This window comes from Equus asinus, chromosome 9, assembly GCF_041296235.1.
Source record: "Equus asinus isolate D_3611 breed Donkey chromosome 9, EquAss-T2T_v2, whole genome shotgun sequence".
Classification (NCBI taxonomy): Eukaryota; Metazoa; Chordata; class Mammalia; order Perissodactyla; family Equidae; genus Equus; species Equus asinus.
The window spans coordinates 64,447,865-64,457,852 of record NC_091798.1 but is presented as its reverse complement, the minus strand read 5'-3'; the positions used below and the strand labels follow the sequence as shown (position 1 = coordinate 64,457,852).

The 9,988-nt window shown below is 41.5% G+C and overlaps 1 long non-coding RNA gene across 1 annotated transcript in view; it reads left to right on the top strand.

Annotated features, from left to right (window-relative positions):
• The first annotated feature begins 585 nt into the window (after positions 1-585).
• The window catches only part of LOC139046200 (uncharacterized), a 67,167-nt gene continuing 57,764 nt past the window's right edge, over positions 586-9,988 (top strand). Inside the window, exon 1 of the long non-coding RNA XR_011505914.1 lies at positions 586-754. This is a non-coding gene — a long non-coding RNA (uncharacterized lncRNA). The remainder of the gene's footprint in view (positions 755-9,988) is intronic.

The window sequence follows — 9,988 nt, the reverse complement described above, 5'->3', positions numbered from 1 at the left end:
TCTGTCTTCTGAGTGTTGGTGAGGAAAATCTTTACTGCATATTTGTGCTTTCTAGTTGTAACTGGATCCCTGGAGCTGTTTGGCAGCCTATTTATTCATCTTATTTGACTGGCAACTGCATTCAGGTACTGACTTTGCTACTGATTCCCTTATGCCCAGAAGACGACTTATTTTTCGCTTTAAAAATATCAAGATGAATGAATGTAAATTCACTCAACTTCCCTTCTATCTTATAAAAATTCTTTGTATTATTTTCCATTTTCTCTTCTCTCTGTGTGTCTAAGAATTATGGCCCTTCTCATTTCAAAGGATAAATCTTCTGAATAATACTTAAGTCTTTGAAATCTTCAAAACCTCCTTTTTTAATCCAGCTGCCATCTCAAGACACTAATCTCCCTGTATCTTTGCTTCTTGAAAGCATCATGCATACTTACTATGTCTACTTCCGCCTACTCACTCCTTCACACTTTGGTCACCTGGTGGGTGCTCAGTCATCAAATCTAATAACTCATGACTGCTATTTGTTCTCCTAATTTTACTGCTATTCACTTTCTCTTTGGAATTTTTTTCCTTATACTTTTTTAGTGCCTCAGTCTTCCCTGGCCTCATGAGGGAATCAGTGATGGCTGAGATGAACACCAACAGAACAGCCAGGCAAGGCCAAGAGGAAAGCAATTCAGTGCATTCATGGCTGTGATGGCGACTGGGAGTTGGAGGTGCAGCTCTTATGTAGTCTGGAAGACCACCCCCTAAGGTAAATGCCCAATCTGAAGGACATAAAGGAAGGATCACAACTGGAATTGCGGAGCCAATGATTTAGAGCTGGGAAGACTTTATCACAGCAAAAGCAACTGGAATTGAGCAGGAAATGCGGGGTTGCGGGAGATAGTCCTGAGCGACAGCTTGCACATTGGCTCATGTTTGAAGCTTGCCTTTGTGAGCTGGCAGGGGCGTGATGCATGGGTAGGCCAGGCTGGTTTTAAGATCATAGAAGATCAGACTCATGGCTTTTCTGAGACTCTGTCACAGGCAGGATTGGGATGGCCCCTCCTTATGTTTTCCCAGTGGAATTCCTTGATGTGGTCTAGAGCATTCTTAAAATAAGACTCTTGTTCCCAAATAAGTCCTTTAGCTCCTACTCTTTCAATTGCTGCAAGCACGGGTGCTACAAGGAGCCAAAAATTTATGTTACTGCCTAATCTGATTCCCTCCTTCTTGTTGAATGAGCTGAACGTGGGTCTATGTATTCTTTAAAAGACAACTAGGAGAGGCATAGGATCAGGTTAAGGGTAAGATGCAGACAGTTTGTGATAGAATTACCAGCTCAGAGGGTTTTCTCCATTAGCAACTCGATTGAGGATGCTGTGTGAATCAAGGAGACCCACCAGGGAAGGCTATCGTCCATTACTGATATGAGCAGTGATGGGAGCACTGGAGGGATTGGATTAGGTGGCTAATTGGGCTCAGTGTGAAGTTTTCTTCTGCAATATTTCCTTAAGTTCATCATTTCTCAAAGTGTGTAAGTAGAGGTAAGGGCCTGATTCACTCAATTCCTTACATATATAAAATCTGGCTTCTAGTTCATTGGTAGGAATTAGCATTCGCTGATTGGGACTACATAATGGGACCTGATTGCTTCACCCTTTACCCATGCGCAGCATTTAAATGTAAGTGATGCGTTTGTGTGTATGTTTGTGTCATGATGTTTTTCAACTTATTGTAGGCCTTTTTCTCTATTATCATTGTGCTTTTTTTCTTTTTTTGTCAGAAAGATTCACCCTGAGCTAACATCTGTGCCAGTCTTCCTCTATTTTTTATATGTGGGATGCCTGCCACAGCATGGCTTGATGAGTGGTATGTAGGTCTGCACCCAGGATCCGAACCCATGAACCCTGGGCCACCGAAGTAGAACATATGAGCTTAACCACTACACCACCAGTCTGACCCCTTATTGTGCTTTTTGATAGCAATAACTTTGACATCCTTATTCAGGTGAAGATTTACAGTGTCTCCGACAGCAGTGATTTTGGTTTTCCATTGGCTAGTCATTCTGGACATGGGGTTCGTGTGGGTAAGTGTACTGTGATTTGATCAGAGGTAAAGGAAACAACATTACTCCCAAGTCACGCACACAGATAAACCTCCATTGTTGAATTTTCAGTCTGTGTCAGTTTTTTTCATTAGTAAATGCTATCATTCCCCATTACATTACTCTACTGCACAACCACACTAAGTGACTAAATGACTGTTTCATCGCCCGGGGCTGTCCAATGGTCCCATTGGGTTATTTTATATACTTGTATTAATTGTAGTCATTGCTGGTAATGCTACAGGTTCTCCTGTTCCTTTTCCCTTTTCATTGCCTTGTATTAATTTGATTACCCAAGGTGGCATTGTTGAGAGTCCTATATACAATAAGGTATATTATTAGCAGTAGTTTTTAAAATCATTTGCAAGCAAATTGCTATGTCAATGCCCCGTAATAATGTTGACTACTTCTATTCTTCACAAAGTCCTTTTTATTTTATTCCTTCAGAAATAAGTCACAATCTTAAGAGCTTTTGCTCTAAAATAAAATATGAGCCAGTACGCGTCATAATGGAACCCCCTCCAGGGTAATAGCCTTATTCCCGTCATAAGGGGACTGCACATTTAACAGTCATAAGAAAAGGATCCATACCTCATCTCAGAGTTGTGCTACAGTCTTTTTATTTTAAATTTTTCACTCTGTTTAGGAGAACTGAAACTTGTTTTTGAACTTGAAGGGACATTTTCAAGGACATCTCTTTCCTTTCTAATCCCTGCATGAGCTGCCTATGTCAGCCCCGCTAGTCTGACTCCTAGTTTATTGCTTTCATTTGTCTACTGTTGCTCTCTTAGTCCCTTTAAAACATCTAAATCCTTAAAATCACACAGTTCTGCCTCAAGCTTCCCACTCTCTTGCCCATATGATAATACCAGAAAACTTTGAAGTAGAAAAATTTTCCTTTCTAGGACAGTCTTTGGGTATAAGCACAGAAAGGGATTCTGTCATGATAATATGTAAAGTTGGGATGTTAGATTAAATTTCCTTTATCCCTGCTATTTGGGCTGGCTCTACAAGAACCAATCAGCAGGGGGTGGGGAGCAATGTACTTCCCTGGATCAGGAGCCTATATCAGGTGAAATATATTTCTTCAGCTTTGGGGAGGAGAGACCAAGATAATTTTAATTTGCTTCAAGATGGCAACTGGCCTGTGCCTAGTGGGAAATTGCGTTGTTGACACTTTTGTAATCCCATCCTGCCTTGAGTTGGTTTCTCATAATAGCTCCCATTTATTGAACTCCTATTATAATCAGGTCTATATAAAAGTGCTTTATATTGTAGCAGTTGTGAATTTGAGTATATAATTCAAGAGAGCAAATACCTTTCTTTTTTTATTGAGATGCATTTCACATATCACAAAATTCACCCTTTTACAGTATACAATTTGGTGGGTTTTAGTATATTCCCTAAGTCGTGCAATCAACACCACTATTTAAATTCCAGAAAATTTTTATCACCCCCCCCCCAAAAAAAATCCCATGCTCATTGCTGGTCACTCCTTATTTCTCCTCCTCAGATCCTGGCCTGCATTAGTCCACTTTCTATCTCTGTGGATTTGCCTATTTTAGGCACTTCATATAAATAGATTATACAATATATGAACTTTTGTGTCTGGCTTCCTTCATTTAGCATAATGTTCATATGTTGTAGCATGAATCAGTAGTTCATTCCTTTTTATGGCTAAATAATATTCCATTGTATGGATATATCACATTCATTTATCCATTCATCAGTATATGGACATTTGGATTGTTTCCACTATTTGGCTATTATGGGTAATGTGCTATGAACATTTGTGTACAAGTTTTTGAACATTTATGTACATATGTTTTCATTTCTCTTGGGTAAAGTGGAATTTCTGGGCCATATGGTAACTATGTTTAACTTTTCAGGGAACTGCCAAACTGTTTTCCAAGCAGCTGCACCATTTACATTCCCACAAGCAATATATGAGGGTTCCAATTGCTCCACATTCTCACCAACACATTATTATCTGTTTGTTTTATTACAACCATCCTAGTGAGTGTGAAGTAGTGTCTCGCTGTGGTCATGTCCTATATCTTATTGTCTACAAGTCAACTTGCTTTCTATTGTAAGCTTCCATCCTGCCAGCCTAAAACTCAGAGATTTTTGGTGTTGCTACCTGAGGTCACATCAAGATCCTGGGAGACTTGCACAGTACCTGGAGATTGGCAGGTCAGGAACTAAGCTGTCTGGTCACTGAGTTATCCACACAGATAACTCCTAAGTCATCCGTCAACTTGGTCCACATGGCCAATATGTGTACACAGTTATCTATACCCCTCTTAGGACACACAAACCTTTTGTGAGGCGGCTTAGTGTTCCATCTGCATAGGGGCATCATGCAGTCACGTGTTGCTTTGTTCTGCAGTGATGCTAGTGTGCAGTTGGGCCTGAGTCCACATTCCCCATTACCCTAGGATCCCTCTATTTCTCCTTTAGTCCCAAGGGAATATAGCCTGAGGGAAATCTTTTTCCCTTCATCCTTCTCCCATCAAAAAATCTTTCTTTCTCTCCCACCTCAAGTGTGGGGCTTAAGACTGGAAACAAGAGCCGTGAAGGCGAATGTTTTAAAAACAACAACAAAAATTTTTTTTCTGCCGTGCTATATACTTCCTCCTAGGCAATAAGCATAGAGCCTGCTTCCTGCTTGTTTTGGGGAAAACTAAACTTTTTAGGATAGGCCCTCATCTGGCCTCTTTTAAGTGATACTACACAGGCAGCTACCTAACAGCTAGAAGGAGGTACGTAGACAACCAAAGTTACTATCTTGGAATGTTTTTAGTCATATATGCATTTTATAATTGAATTCTGACAACCTTAGGAATAGAAATTAGCACCCCCATTTTCAGATGGGAAAACTGAGGCTCTGAGAGATGAAGTAGCATATTAGTTAGATAACACATATTGGTTGCATTCGTTGAATGTACACAGGGTTACACAGTTGATAAGTGATGACACCGGGAATCACACTCTAATACTCAAGCTCTCCACGAGGCTCACTATTTAAAATTTGAACTTCTTTGAGAGCTTGGCTCCAAAGGGCCACTTGCGGTCTAATAATAACTTTAATCACTGAATTCCTCAGCCGGTATTATTATTTCTTCTTTTTGTACTGAAAACAAAAATGATCACTTGTACTAGACATGAATCTGAGGCCTCTCATGTGTGGCTTCAGGTCAGGAAAAGTGTAACTGTGCATGTGTGTAAAAGCTGTGAAATCTGGATTTTTTTTGTAATCTCCTAAGAACAAACTTTGCATGGTGACTTGATTTGCAGAAGGTTTAGTTGGACCCAAGGTTAGGAGGAGGGACTGAGTGTGGCAGGGGCACCATTGTCCATTTGAGGGGAATGGCTGTCCTGGTCACTGGAGTTTGGGATGTTCGACTTTCCTGAGACATTTACAGTTGTTTCTGCCCTCCCAATGGCTGTGGCTGGGTGGTCTGTGTCCCACTGCCCTTGGCTCAGAAGCCACACCCTCTCCTCAGTGTTTTCCTTACCCACAGGGAGGCCAGGCGATACTGGCAAGCAGAGGACTTTACCCTTTGCAGCTGGTGCCTTTTCTCCCAATACTTTTATTCCACGTAGCTCTATAGGCCCCACTCTGCCTGTGTTTCCTTCCTCGTCAAAATGTGCTCCTCAAAATGCTACCATCCATCATTCACACCTTCCATCAGTTCACCTAAATTCACCAGGAGTGTATTTGCACTTTGAGAAGCTTTATCTTGAATCATAGGAAACAAGGCTTTTCTTCATTAACAAAATTTTAACTTCCATGGAGCAAACTAGCCTATGAGTTGGTTTTCTAAAAGTAGGGTTTATGCCAGGGATAAAAATGAATGCTAACATTTGTAGAAGACTTAATTCTATGCCAGGCAAGAACTAATGCTTTACATGTATTAACTCATTTAATAAACATAATAACAGCCCTTAGATGTAGGCATTATTATAATGCTATTTTATAGATGAGGACAGTGAGGCTTCGCAGTGCTAAGTGATTTTTCCCAGGTTACTTGGTTCATAAGTTGTGAGCCTAGAAATTCGACCCAGGAGTTTCTGACTCCAAATGTCTTCTCTAGTTGGCTGTTGACTCCTTTCGTACTTATCTTTGAGATCTCAAAGGCAGGCCAGAATACGACATCTAGAAATTAGTGAATTCCTGGTAAAGACAGACAGTGACCATAGACAAAGTAGAAATGGTGCGGAATATTATTTATAAGAGGTCATATAAGTGGCTGTTATGGAATGAACGTTTGTGCTTCCCCCCACCATTGTTGAAGTCCTGATCCCCAATGTGACGGTATTAGGAGGTGGGGCTCTGGGAGATGATTAGGTTTAGATGAAGTCATGAGGACGAAGCCCTCACGATGGGATTAATGCCTTTATGAAGAGGAAGAGACACAAGTGCTCTTGTCCCTGTGAAGATACACAAAGAAAGCATCCACCTGCAAGCCAGGAAGCGAGCCCTCACCAAGAACTGAATCTTCCAGCACCTTTATCTTGGACTCCCCAGCCTTCAGAACCATGAGAAATAAATGTCTGTTGTTTAAACCACCCAGTCTGTGGTATTTTGTCATAGCAGCCTGAGCAGATTAAGGCAGTGCCCCATCCTAAAACATTACCAGTTCCAAGCTCTTATCTTCCTGAGGAATCACTTAGGATTATATTCTTTGGGGCCAGAAGGCTTTGGATGCCAAGAGTTCAGAGTCCCATGGGCCTGTGTGATTGTGTGTGTTTGTATTAGAGACTGTCATGCCTTTAGCCATTGCCAGCCAGCTAGCGGCCATTTTAGCAGGGATTAATTTCTGAACCAGTGCTGAAGAAGTGGAACACACACAGACTCACCTTCTGGAGGTGGAGGGTGAAGGCAGTGCAAGGACCAGGGTAGGGTGCACTCTACAGAGGCTTCCTTCTCCCAGTGACCTTGTCTGTTGATGCAAACAGCTGCAAGGGTGCTCTGAGGGCTGACAGAAAGAGGAAAATTCTGTAGATGTGTCAGGGACAAGGGTCACCTGCCTTGCAGTGATGGAAGTGGAACCTGTCATTAGTGCTGTGGTTTATGCCTAAACAGAGAGGTAATTTGGCGAAGGCAGTCTAATTATATATTATTGCATTGTCAACCTTTCCTTGTTTGGCTTCTTCTTTTCATGCCCTAAACAGACTCAGTTCTTCTCTTTCCTACAGAAAACTCTTTGGTAAGCTCTAGATTCATCTCCCTTTTTTCAAATTTTCCAAACTCTCGAAGTGTTTGCATCTTCCTCCCACTATCTTACTTCTCTTTGGACCTCTCAGCCTCTTATAATTAAGCTTCTGCCTTCACCACTCCACTAAGACTGATTTCACTGAGAACGTTAAGAAACAAAGCACAACAAAACTCCTAATCATCATTTCAGAGGACACTTTCCCGCCTCGTGTCACCACACCATCTGCAGCCCCTGGCTCTGAGGATCGCCTCCTCCTTCTTGAAATTCTCCTCCACCTCATATGCTGTTGTTGTGCTCTCTTTATTCTCCTCCTTTGTTCACCGCATTCATATATTTATTAATTCTATGCGTTAGTTTCCTAGGGCTGCCATTACAAAGGACAGCAAACCGGGTGGCTTAAACAACAGAAACTTATCTCAGTTCTGGAGGCTGGAAGTCTGGAATCACAGTGTCTCCAGGATTGCTTCCTTCTGAGGCCTATGAAGGAAGGATCTGTTCCAGGCCTCTCTCCTTGGCTTGTAGATAACCATTTTTACTTTGTGTCTCTTCACATTGTCTTCCCTCTATGCATGTCTCTCTCTGGGTCCAGATTTCCCCTTTTTATGAGCGTATCAGTCATATTGGATTAGGGCCCACCCTAATAACCACATTTTAACTTGATCACCTCTGTAAAGACCCTGTCTCCAATAATGTCACATTCTGAGGTCCTGGCAGTTAGAACTACAGCATATCTTTTTTTTTCCGGGTGGGGAGGAGTGACACAATCCAACCCCTTACATTCTCTGTTTTGGTTCTCTGTGATTTGCCTGACACGGAGCCAGGATTTGGGAGTCTGGATATAAAATGATTCAGCTCCTGCCTTCAGAGGGACTCAGAATCTAATGACGAGACAAACCCAGTCCTTGAGTTGTGTCTTGGGCCTGACAAGATGGTAAATTAACACAACATGCTGGATGGCTCCACAGCCCAACCCTGGAGATTCTCCAGAAGTAAAACCACATATTAGGGTCTAAAGAATGAAAGCAAATACTGCGAGAAACCTGGAAGAAGGAGTGTGATTGTGACCTAAAGCATAGGAAATGACAAGCACAGGTAGAGAAAGCCCAGGTACCCCATGCACGGAGAGTCTCGGTTGTGTACTTTTCTCTCTGTCACAGTCCCTGGAATGGCTAATGGGTACTTTTTTTTCATCTTAGTGGGATAACAAGACATTCTAACACCGGTTTGTAGGGTGAATTGGATTATGGGATAACATCAACCTCGGAGAAGGGTGGGGTTAGGAGCAGATAACCACCAATGCAGCTGACTGGGCCACTGTCAGGCAGTTCTTTTCCTCCCCACACCTTCAGCTCTAGGCAGGTATAACTGAAGGATAAAAGCTTTCAGAGAAGAACAGTGCTTGGTCCCAACGAATGGAGTGGTTTCCTCAGGCACAGGATCACCTGATAAGCAGAAGGTTGTCAGGGGTGATCAAACCCAGACTGTAAACACATTACCAATCAAGAGAGTCAATGCTTGCCGCAGAAGAAAAAGTCACAGGCAAAGTAATCAAACAGCGAATAGCATAACCAAGAAAAAAGATAGTGAACATCCTATACAGAACCAGAATGAGCAGAACAGAGAGATCAAGAATTTAAAATATACATAATAATTACCTTCAAGGAGATAAGAGAAGATACTGTAATATGAAGCAGGAACAAACATGTCTGCTTATGGAGGAAACCTGGGTGGACATCATTTTGGGAATGAGAAATTTAAATGTCAAAGGTGTGACTATAGAATGCCATATAAGAGTAGGAAGCCACAAAATTGATGTAAAACATCAACTTGATTCTTACCAAAAAAAAAATAATAATTTAATTGGCAAAAGTAGGAAATAAAATCAGATTTCAACACACTAACACTTTTGTAAACTAAAAGCTCACATATTCATAAAACAAGATAATACATTTTATAAGAATATAAGCATATATAGAACATTTATCAACACTTTGTGACCACCTATGGGGCAGTTATGGGAATGAGAGTGGGGGTTCTGGAAATAAGATAAAAAAAAATACAAAAAGAGGGGAAATCATCTCTGCACCTTGAAATGAAACATATTTCTCTTACTTTTCTGACCAACCCTTCCGAGGTTTCCGCCCTTGTTCCTTTTCCTCTTACTGCTGCTTAAACATTGATGTTGTAATTATTGACTCTTTTCTCTTGTTGCTTGGGAAGCATTTCACCATACCTAGGACATCAACAATAACCTATTGCCAAATAGCATCTCCAGCTTCCTCTTGCCTCCTCAACTCTTGTCTTGTGATTCCAACTGTTGACTAGATTCCTCCATCTCAAGTCCTTATGTGCACCAAGCAAAGCTCCAAATGCCTGGGTCTTGCGGAGAACATGGTCTACAGAAATGGTGGCCAAATGCTTGTTTGGTTTTCCATCTTCTATTGTTGTCAATAACCTCAAATGAGGTAGCGGCAGGTGAAGTGATGTGAGGGAGAAAGAAGTGCAATACTGGCAGAGGTCAAACATTCTCCATTTTATGGTTTTCCTAGCAATTGCCTCTGAGACTTCCCACTGCCCCAGAAATGAGATTAGAGGCTGAGCTGCTGAGAATATCTCTTGGGGGCTTTGTAAACGTGTCCTCTGAATATTTTCCAGATTGTCATGGGATTGGTTTGTC